Genomic DNA, 11,730 nt, shown 5'->3' with positions numbered 1-11,730 from the left:
GCGGCTGATTAGGGGGCTCTTGCTCACTCATGCCCAGGGGAGGGAGGGGTACGGTAGTCCTAACTGAAATGCGGGGCGAGCCTGCAGCAGCAGAGACCAACATAACATTGCAACAGCCTGAGGCACGCCGTGTGTTCTCCAAGGGAAGTAGTCCCTGGATCACAGGACCCTGGCAGTGGCGGGCTACACTGGCTCCATTTGGCGGCGGGTGGTGGGGGGTGTGGATAGTGACCTATGCTTGCACACAGGATTCTCGGTGGCTGCAGTAGCTGCGTTAACGTTTCATGACTGTCTCTGGTGTCCAAGCTGATAGCTGTGGCTCACGCCCGTCTCTGGAGCTCATTTAGGCAGTGCTCTGCCTTCTGTGGGCAGACAGGGAAGGAATCCCCTCTCCTTGTGCACCTTGAAACAACAGTCTCTTGCCTCTTAGGCAGGTCCAGACATTTTCCTGGACTCCCTCTGGGCTAGCTGTGGTGCACTAGCCCCCTTCAGGCTGTGTTCATGCAGCCAACCCCTGTCCTCTCCCTGGGATTCGTACTCCGAAGCCTGAGCCTCAGCTCTCAGCCCCCACCTGCCCCAGTGGGTGAGCAGACAAGCCTCTCAGGCTGGTGAGTGCTAGTTGGCACCAATGCTCTATGCAGGAATCTCTCCGCTTTGCCCTCTGCACCCCTATTGCTGTGCTCTCTTCCATGGCTCCAAAGCTTCCCCCTCTCCTACCCTCCGTCTCTGCCAGTGAAAGGTCTTCCTAGTGCGTGGAAACTCTTCCTCCTTCACAGCTCCCTCCCAGAGGTGCAGATTCTGTCCCTATTCTTTTGTCTCTGTTTTTCCTTTTTTCTTTTCCGCTACCCAGGTATGTAGGTATTTTCTTGCCTTTTGGGAAGTCTGAGGTCTTCTGCCAGCGTTCAGTAGGTGTTCTGTAGGAGTTGTTCCACATGTAGATGTATTTCTGATGTATTTGTGGGGAGGAAGGTGATCTCCATGTCTTACTCCTCTGCCATCTTGAAGGTCCCCCACCTACAGCAATTTTAATTTACAGGGCTTATTAGAGAAGCACCTTTGGTTTGATCTATCTCTTGGGACGAAGAGCTGGCCTTTCAAATGCAGCAGAGATCTGCGGAGGCCACAGCACTGTGAGGCAGCCAAGCCACTGATGCTAGATTGTTTGTTTCACTTGGTAGACCAGTTGTGAGAGATCGTTTTATTTACAGCAAGAATATTAATTTTCTAGTTTTGGTAACAAAAATACAATGCTCGTTTGTATTGTTGTAAAACTTGTAAATATGCGCTGCAGGATAAGTAGTATTCAAAGCAACATCCTAATTAAAAGGAAAATTCAGTTGTTTTGCAAGATAATATAAGGAGGGCACATAAACTGTAAATAAGATGCATGGTAAAAATGAAAAAGACAGGTTGGATAGGAGAAGAATGAAATAAGATTTGGAAATGTGCTTTTAAAATGAACAAATTGTGAGATAATGTTTCATTAAACAATAAAAATAACAGACGAGTGGCAAAGATGTAATAGAAATTCCTATGTATACCATTTTAATTTTAATATAATTTTCCCCAGTGCATCCACGTTTATTGAACTACTATGACAGTTTCTTTCTCACCCTGTCCAAAGTTACTGAGGGAAGGTACTTTGCTGTAAATAATTCCCTGATTATGAACATGAAAACAATCCAGAAACTGACCACAGTGTTTTTTAAAAATGGCAGAGCATCTGCTCGGCACCAAAGCCTTAAGAGAATGGCAAAGTATGTTCCATTTCCTCAGGCAAGCAGAAGGAGAATATAGAAAACCACCTTCCCTATGTCTTCCTGCATAAAGTAACTCCACACACTTGTTTCTTTTTTACTTTCTAAAAAATGCAGAGAAGACTTCGATGACACCACAATCTACACTGTGCTGTCCATAACAGAGCTGATGCCAAGGAGGTGCCAGGTCCAGTAAACAAGCATTGATGTGACTTGAGGAAGATGCACATCAGTGCAGTCTCAGTTTCTCAGTCTGAAAAATGGGGTGATAATACTTACCTCTTCTCTTCAAGCCGGATAGACACATAAAAGTTTAGTAAATATTACTTAAATATGGATGTGAGGGCACAAAGTCCACATATGTGGAAGATGTGATGGAGTGAAGACAGGAAGTCCAGAGGGAGCCCTATATCTTACTGATCCCCACTGAGGAAGCTGAGTAAAATGTCCAAGTCCAAGCAACCTCACATACACCTCAGGCATTTCAACCACCGAGGTAAGAAATCCTCCCCTCCTTTGCTTACACTCATGTAAGTCAATTAACTCATGTATTTATTTATTGGCTGTCATCAATGTTCTGACGGATCCTTAATTTTTTTTATATAAATTTATTTATTTATTCTTTTATTTAATTTTTGGCTGCATTGGGTCTTTGCTGCTGCACACGGGTTTTCTCTAGTTGCTGAGAGCAGGGGCTACTCTTTGCTGCGGTGCGCGGGCTTCTCATTGCGGTGGCTTCTCTTACTGTGGAGCACAGGCTCTAGGCACGTGGGCTTCAGTAGTTGTGGCACACGGGCTTCAGTAGTTGTGGCTTGTGGGCTCTAGAACGCAGGCTCAGTAGTTGTGGCACATGGGCTTAGTTGCTCCGCGGCATGTGGGATCTTCCTGGACCAGGGCTTGAACCCATGTCCCCTGCATTGGCAGGCAGATTCTTAACCACTGTGCCACCAGGGAAGCCTCGGATCCTTAATTTTTAAAAATATCCAAAAGTAGACACCATGCCCTGCTCATTCTTTTGCTTTTAATCTGATGTGGTTATAGAGTAGTAATCCAATTTCTGTTAAACATCAGTGCTCAAATACTCTTTTTTGCCATTCACATTCTGGTTTGTTTTATTACTTTCTTATTTTCCAAAAGTTTATCAGGCAAGAGGAAGATGTACTTGTTCATGCATAGGTAAACTATGTGCCAAATATTCAACCAATCCATTTTATTAACTAGGTTATCAGTTAATCCCTTTGGTGAACAGAATTCATAACGATACAGTGGGACTAACTTTTAATTTTGATTTTTATACTAGATTAAGTAGTAGAAAGTTATGGAACACATGCCAATGGACCTACAAAAGCAAAGAATAGCTTATGTAGATAGAAAAAAATAGGCTCATAAACAAGTATTTTTATAATAAGTGTTCTGTCGTTAGAGCTGCAAATCATGAGCACACTGTGCTTATAAATTTTGCATTTATTTTTTCTAGAAAAATTCTAAGGATTTAAATCGAAGTTTCCAAGTCCATCTGATTTCTTAATATAAAAATCAATTGCAGTGGTTTTCTATTCTATTTTTTTAAAAAGCTTCATTGATCAAATACAAATAGAGTAAAAGTCATCATTAAATACATCCCCAGACATCATATATTCAGACTTCATGATCACAGATCAGCTGGTAGGACCTATTTATTACAAAGGCAACTTGAGGATGTCTGAAGGATCTACCAAAGCAGATTTCCTTTCCGAGAGCAGAGGCCCCTTCTCCAGGTGAAATTGCCCAGCCACCCTTCCTATAGAGGTCCCTCCAGGCCACTGTTTCAGATAATCTTAGCATACTCCTTGGCTGACATGTGAGGCACTCGGAGTCTTGCTGGATCTTCAAAATCAACGTGGAAGAGACCAAACCGGCTGCTGTACCCATGCGTCCACTCAAGTTATCCAGAAAAGACCAAGCACAATATATTTGAAGACTGACTTTATCAAGTTGGATAGCTAAAATTACAAAAACAAAAAATTACCATTTCCCCAAAGGTTTTATGAGAACACAAAATCATTGATGACCAGTGTGGATGGGTGTCTTTCTCCTGCAGAGGATCACAGTGGGAACAGAAAAAGGCTTGTCTCAATCCCCTTTTTATTTTATTTTATTTTATTTTGCGGTATGCGGGCCTCTCACTGTTGTGGCCTCTCCCGTTGCGGAGCACAGGCTCCGGACGCGCAGGCTCAGCGGCCATGGCTCACTGGCCTAGCCGCTCCACGGCATGTGGGATCTTCCCGGACCGGGGCACGAACCCGTGTCGCCTGCATCGACAGGCGGACTCTCAACCACTACGCCACCAGGGAAGCCCCTCAATCCCCTTTTTAAATTTCCTGTTTTAACCAAGCAAGGGCTTCATTCACGAAGTTAATTTACATGCCTTTTTATTTGTTGTCCTCCCCGCTTCTTTAGATTGAGGAGCTCTTTAATCTCTGAATTTCATCCAAGGTCCAAGAATATAATAGGCCCCAATTAATTTTTATTAAAATTGTAAATAAATGAATAAATAAATTATGACACTAAAAAAAGAAGTTAAATTACATAATTCTAAATATTTGGTTATTCATTCATTTTGACATTCATTTTATTCATTGTCTTTTACTCAGTACACATCTTTTCAACACCTACTATTCTTCAGACACGAAGAAACACACACACACAGAGTTTCTCCCTAATACCTTAGAAATGTATTCAGTAAAAATACTACCCAGATTCTAAATACAACTTCAAGATAATCTAGAAAGCCCATTGGTAAATTGGAAAAAAGTGATAGCAGCACAGCTGAGGAAGACCCAGTACTTACCTTGTGATCGAACTGAGGTATATCTTATAATTCTGGAAATAGAATCTCCAAAATGAAAAGGATCAGCACAGGGTTCTGGCTGTGCCTTTATCCTAGACTGAGTAGGCACAGAAATGCCACAGCATCTTCTCTGCCCCACATCTAAACTCAGAGTAGTGCTTAAGCCCTAAAAGACAAAGCACTAGACCACCTCCCCTCCAAATGCACATATGCACAAACACAATATTCTATATAATTTCATCTGTGGATGCCCCAGACACCATCCGTGGACTCCATATTAAGACGCCAAAGTGTGGAGAATTCTTTAAGTAGTTTTACACTGATTTCTTTCATTTAGTCAGGGAATTGAGCTCATTTTTTAATTAGCATTTTAAGTTTGGCAAAACCTTTAGGTTGTGTGAATCTTTGCATTGAGCATTTTCTTTTTTTAAAACCATAGCAAGTAAACCTTATCTATGGGATGTACTTAAATCTGTTTCATGGTGCAGAAATTAAATTCAAAGGCAAGTTTTCTTTATAAGGTAGACATAATCCTAAATAAGTTAGGTGAAAATGAACATTTATATAATAAATCAAATTTTAATTTTACTGGGGCTTTCTTTCAACGTAAATGACTCTTCTAGCTTCAGCAAACCAAGATCCACTTTTTAATTTTTTCTGTTATAAATCTGTATTTTTCAGGTGTCTCAAAATTACTATACCCATATACTATTACACATGTGTTGATTGCCAAATCTTAGAATTTTTTTTAACTATGGATAGACAAATGGAATTTTTTTTTTACTATGGATATTCTGTAGACAAATGGAATGTTTTTTATTAGTATGGATATTCTATAGAAAAATGGAATTATTATTATTTCTTTTTTACTATGGATAGTCCATTGACAAAGGTTTTCTGACAGGTTAATTGATGCATAACCCCTCTACCTTTGTGCATGGAGGCATACAAAGTGCTTTACTTAGAGAATGCCCTGTGAATGGCCTCAAGGCAGGAATTAAACCACACTGGATTGACTCTTTTTAAATAAAGTGTTATTGGAAAATGAAATATATACCATTCAAGCACATCAAGCTTTATAGGAGTTAAAACACTTACTAGGTATGCCTTCTCCTCCCACTTGACCACCTTGTCACATGCCTCCTCCCCTCTCTTGTCAACCACAATCTGCAAAATACAAATATTTTTAAATAATCTTTTAAAATTTAATTTCTGGAAGGAATATATCTAAGAATGAAAATGACTAAACCCAAATACCAGGCCATAAAATGGCAATCTTTTTTGACTGCCTTATAATTCAATGTGGGGACATGTGAAAATCTGCATATCTTCTTTCTCATTTGCAGAACTACTTCTCAACAAGGCAGTCTGCCAGGTATAAAGCCAGGCAGTTTCTGAAAACATGCACAGTGCCACCAATCATGTACAAAAAGATTGATTCATGTGCTAAACCAGGAGATAAAAACAATGCCCTGCCTGCTTGGAAGGGAGCAAAAAGGAAATCTTGACAATTTCATTGTTAACTGCCAGGAGTTCCGCAGCAGGTACTAAACGGCCTGAGTGACACTGGTGGATGTCTCTGCATTTTCATTGCAGGAACACTCAAGTAGAGAATTACCTGGTTAGGGCTGAAGAGCTAGCCTGCTGGAATCCTTCTGATGGTGCTACCACTGGTAAAAATTACAAAACCGTATCAGAACCTGCACGCTTCTCCTGTTCCTACCTCCTCAAGAACAGAAAGAGACCATCATCACATTTCTTGTCACCATGACTTATGGGGTCCCAAATCTTAGTTGGGAAAAAACATTTCTGTGAATTCACTCTCTTTCTTTAAGCAGAGTTGCAGGCAAAGTAAACCCAGACTGACAGGAACTGCAGATGGGTACAAAGTACACGGGGATGAATACGATACCCATACCGGGGTCAGAGTTTGGTTTTGGAATAAAAGGCCAGTAGGAAAGATCTCACAGTCAGCAGGTTGAATTTAAAGATGCAAGGAGAAAAATATCTAAGACTTATTCATATATTATAGCCTTCAGCTGTTCTCATTATAAGAAATCTATGCCAGTGTTGTACTATACACACACACATACACACACACACACACTTATGCATGTACACATACACTTACTGCCCTGTGTTGGCCAAACTGAAAAGGTTGAGGAAACAGTCCTTCACCAGACTGTTCTCACTGCTGACACCAACTTCAAGTTCAAGGGGTTCCCAAAACCATGCTCAGTTTCAATAATTTGCTAGAAGAACTCTCAGAACTCACAGAAACCTCTTATAGTCACAGTTATGGTGTATTACAGCAAAGGATACATAATAATATAAGCCAAAGGAAAAGACACACAGGTCAGAAATTGATGTCTTCAAACATAAAGTTTACATTGTCTTTTTCCCTAGGAGTCAGGACAAGTTGTCCTCCTGGTGTTGACATGTGACAACACACACAGAGTACTGCCAACCAGAGAAGGTCACCTGAGCTTCGGTGTCCAGTTTTTATAGGGACTTTGTTACATTGGCATGATTGATTGATTGCCCATGTGGATGTCTCAATCCCCAGGTCAAGTGACACCGTGTGACCCAGAGTCCCTCACTCAGTCACATGACTGGTCTTCCTAATGTGACTAGCACTCACCCTAAACAAGGACATTCATCAGGTTGTAATAGATTTTTTTTCTCCCAGAAGCTAAGGGCAAAGGCCAATCCATGCTTTGGGCAAAACCAAACTCTTTACTACACACACACATATGAACACACACATTTTAGAAACACCTTATTTCATGGTATTGGGCAAATTCCTCTCAATTTACTGACTTAACGAGGTATCGTGATTATGCCTCTGTCTATCATGTTAGAAAGGGCTAGAAATCGGGCACTCAGCATCAGTGGGATTTATTTCCACACAGTTTATAAACAGAGATAATCTGTGTTTTCAAGATTGCCTAGAACGTATGTAAGACATCCATGAATGTGACGTAACTATGAAGCTATAAAACATACCACTAATCCACAGACCCAAGCTGCCAGGACACGAAACAGTGGAAAGGTCCAGGACAGTGTAAAAGGCAGCACCTCACAGAAAAAAAAAAAAAAAAAAGAGAGAGAGAGAGAGAGAGATAAAGCACCAAGAATGGATAAGAAGAAAAATTATAGGCCCTTAAGTCATGATCCTGGGGGTGAGTTGGACACCAGGCAGGGCCTGGGAGTGACCGGACTGCGAGACTACTTTCCTCCTGAGACATCTCTGTGCTGCTCCTTTTAAAGGCATTTCTTGGTTGAGTAGAAACATGTTTCCATCATACCATTTTAGGTTCAACTGTTTAGTGCCCGAGAGAATAAATCTAAAATTCCCATCCAGAGAAAGGCAACAGTCAGGCCTTCAAGTTCAGGTCACTGCAGATATTTACCAAGACAGTTCACTTATTCATTGAACAAATGTTCATTAACTGTTTCCTATGTGCTGGGTACTGTTCTGGCTCTGAGGTTACAGCATAAGAGCTGTGTGGCTGACAAGGTCTTCGTGCTCTGGCCTGGTATCAGGCCTGAGCCTCTGAGGTGGAAGAGCCAAGTTCCAGACTTTGTACCACCAGAGACCTCCTGGCCCCAAGTAATATCAATCAGCAAGAGCTCTGCCAGAGATCTCCGTCTCAACGGTAATACCCAGATCCACCCAACCAACAAGAAGCTCCAGTGCTGGACGCCCCATGCCGAACAACTAGCAAGACAGGAACACAATCCCACCCATTAGCAGAGAGACTAAGTTCACAGTTCACATACTAAGTTCACAGACACCCCCAAAACACACCACTGGACATGGCCCTGCCCACCAGAAAGACAAGATCCAGGCCCCAACCACCAGAACACAAGCACCAGTCCTCTCCACCAGGAAGGCTACACAAGCCAGTGAACCAACTTCACCCACAGGGGGCAGACAAAAAAAAAAAAGGGAACTATGAATGTGCAGCCTGGAAAAAGGAGACCCCAAACACAATAAGTTCAACAAAATGAGAAGACAAAGAAATATGTAGCAGATGAAGGAACAAGGTAAAAACCCACCACACCAAACAAATGAAGAGGAAATAGGCAGTCTACCTGAAAAAGAATTCAGAGTAATGATAATAAAGATGATTCAAAATCTCAGAAACACAATGAAGAAAATAAAGAAACGGTTAACAAGGACCTAGAAGAACTAAAGAGCAAACAAACAATGATGAAGAACACAATTACTGAAATTAAAAATTCTCTAGAAGGACTCAATAGTAGAATATCTGAGGTAGCAGAATGGATAAGTGACCTGGAAGATAAAATAGTGGAAATAACTACCACAGAGCAGAATAAAGAAAAAATAATGAAAAGGATTGAGGACAGTCTCAGAGACCTCTGGGACAACATTAAACACACCAACATTCAAATTATAAGGGTCCCAGAAGAGGAAGAGAAAAACAAAAGGTCTGAGAAAATATCTGAAGAGGTTATAGTCAAAAGCTTCCCTAACATGGGAAAGGAAATAGTCAATCAAGTCCAGGAAGTGCAGAGACATGCCAAATATATATTATTTGGCAAGGAGAAACATGCCAAAATATATATTAATCAAACTTTCAAAAATTGAATACAAAGAATAAATATTAAAAGCAGCAAGGGAAAAGCAACAAATAACATACAACAGAATCAGCATAAGGTTAACAGCTAATCTTTCAGCAGAAACTCTGCAAGCCAGAAAGGAGTGGCAGGACATATTTAAAGTGATAAAAGGGAAAAACCTACCACCAAGATTACTCCACCCACCAAGGATCTCATTCAGATTTGGCAGACAAGCTAAAACCTTTACAGACAAGAAAAACTTAAGAGAATTAATAAGAACCACCAAACCAGCTTTACAATAAATGCTAAAGAAATTTCTCTAGGCAGGAAACACAAGAGAAGGAAAAGACCTACAATAACAAACCCAAAACAATTAAGAAATGGTAATAGGAAAATACATATAGATATCTACCTTAAATGTAAATGCATTAAACGCTCCAACCAAAAGACATAGACTGGCCAAATGGTTACAAAAAAAAGACTTGTACATATGCTGTCTACAGGAGACCCAATTCAGACTTAGGGACACATACAGACTGAAAGTGAGGGGATGGAAAAAGATATTCCATGTAAATGGAAATTAAAAGAAAGCTGGATTAGCAATTCTCATATCAGACAAGATAAATTTCAAAATAAAGACTACTACAAGAGACAAAGAGGACACTACATAATGACCAAGTGATCAATCCAAGAAGAAGATATAACAATTATAAATATTTTTGCACCCAACATAGGAGCACCTCAATACATAAGGCAAATGCTAATAGCCATGAAAGGGGAAATCGACAGTAACACAATAATAGTAGGGGATTTTAACACCCCATTTTCACTAATGGACAGATCATCCAAAATTAAAATAATTTTATTATTTTAATAAAATTATAATAAGATTTAAATGACACATTAAACAAGATGGACTTAATTGATATTTATAGGACATTCCATCCAAAAACGACAGAATACACATTCTTCTCAAGTGCTCATGGAATATTCTCCAGGATAGATCATATCCTGGGTCACAAATCAAACCTTGGTAAATTTAAGAAAATTGAAATTGTATCAAGTATTTTTTCTGACCACAACAATATGAGATGAGATATCAAATACAGGAAAACAACTGTAAAAAATACAAACATATGGGGAGTAAACAATACACTACTAAATAACTAAGAGATCACTGAAGAAATCAAAGAGGAAATCAAAAAATACCTAGAAACAAATGAGAATGAAAACACAATGACCCAAAACCTATGGGATGCAGCAAAGGCAGTTCTAAGAGGGAAGTTTATAGCAATACAATCCTACCTCAAAAAACAAGCAAATCTCAAATAAACAACCTAACCTTACATCTTAAGCAATTAGAGAAAGAAGAACAAAAACATCCCAAAGTTAGCAGAAGGAAAGAAGTCATAAAAATCAGATCAGAAATAAATGAAAAACAAATGAAGGAAACAATAACAAAGATCAATAAAACTACAAGGTGGTTCTTTAAGAAGATAAACAAACTTGATAAACCATTAGCCAGACTCATCAAGAAAAAAAGAGAGAAGACTCAAATCAACAGAATTAGAAATGAAAAAGGAAAAGTAACAACTGACACTGCAGAAATACAAAGGATCATGAGAGACTACTACAAGCAATTATATGCCAATAAAATGGACAACCTGGAAGAAATGGACAAATTCGTAGAAAAGCACAACCTTCTGAAACTGAACCAGGAAGAAATAGAAAATATTAACAGACCAATCACTGAAAATGAAACTGTGATTAAAAATCTTCCAACAGGGCTTTCCTGGTGGCGCAGTGGTGGAGAGTACGCCTGCTGATGCAGGGGACACGGGTTCATGCCCCGGTCCGGGAAGATCCCACATGCTGTGGAGTGGCTGGGCCCATGAGCCATGGCCGCTGAGCCTGCGCATCCAGAGCCTGTGCTCGGCAATGGGAGAGGCCACAACAGTGAGAGGCCTGCGTAACGAAAAAAAAAAAATCTTCTAACAAACAAAAGCCCAGGACCAGATGGCTTCACAGGTGAATTCTGTCAAACATTTAGAGAAGAGCTAACACCTATCCTTCTCAAACTCTTCCAAAATATAGTAGACAGAGGAACACTCCCAAACTCATTCTACAAGTCTACCATCACCCTGATACCAAAACCAGACAAAGATACCACAAAAAAAAAGTTACAGTCCAATATCACTGATGAACATACATGCAAAAATCCTGAACAAAATGTGAGCAAACAGAATCCAACAGCACATTAAAATGATCACACACCATGATCTAGTGATTTACCCCAGGAATGCAAGGATTCTTCAATACATGCAAATCAATATGATACAGCATATTAACAAATTGAAGGAGAAAAACCATATGATCATCTCAATAGATGCAGTAAAATCTTTCGACAAAATTCAACACCCATTTATGCTAAAAACTCTCCAGAAAGTGGGCAGAGAGGGAAACTACCTCACCATAATAAAGGCCATATATGACAAACCCACAGCCAACATCATTCTCAAAGGTGAAAAACTGAAAGCATTTCTACTAAGATCAGGA

At 40.0% G+C, this 11,730-nt stretch overlaps 1 pseudogene; it reads right to left on the bottom strand.

The window, feature by feature from the left end:
- Positions 1 to 2,846: 2,846 nt before the first annotated feature.
- The window catches only part of LOC111171607 (cytosolic beta-glucosidase-like), a 151,309-nt pseudogene continuing 142,425 nt past the window's right edge, over positions 2,847 to 11,730 (bottom strand).

Source organism: Delphinapterus leucas, chromosome 5 (genome assembly GCF_059928025.1).
Source record: "Delphinapterus leucas isolate spDelLeu-1000000601 "Yukka" chromosome 5, BTC_Dleu_Yukka2, whole genome shotgun sequence".
Lineage (NCBI taxonomy): Eukaryota > Metazoa > Chordata > Mammalia > Artiodactyla > Monodontidae > Delphinapterus > Delphinapterus leucas.
Note: the sequence above shows the minus strand (reverse complement) of the source record. Positions and strands in the feature narration are given on the sequence as shown.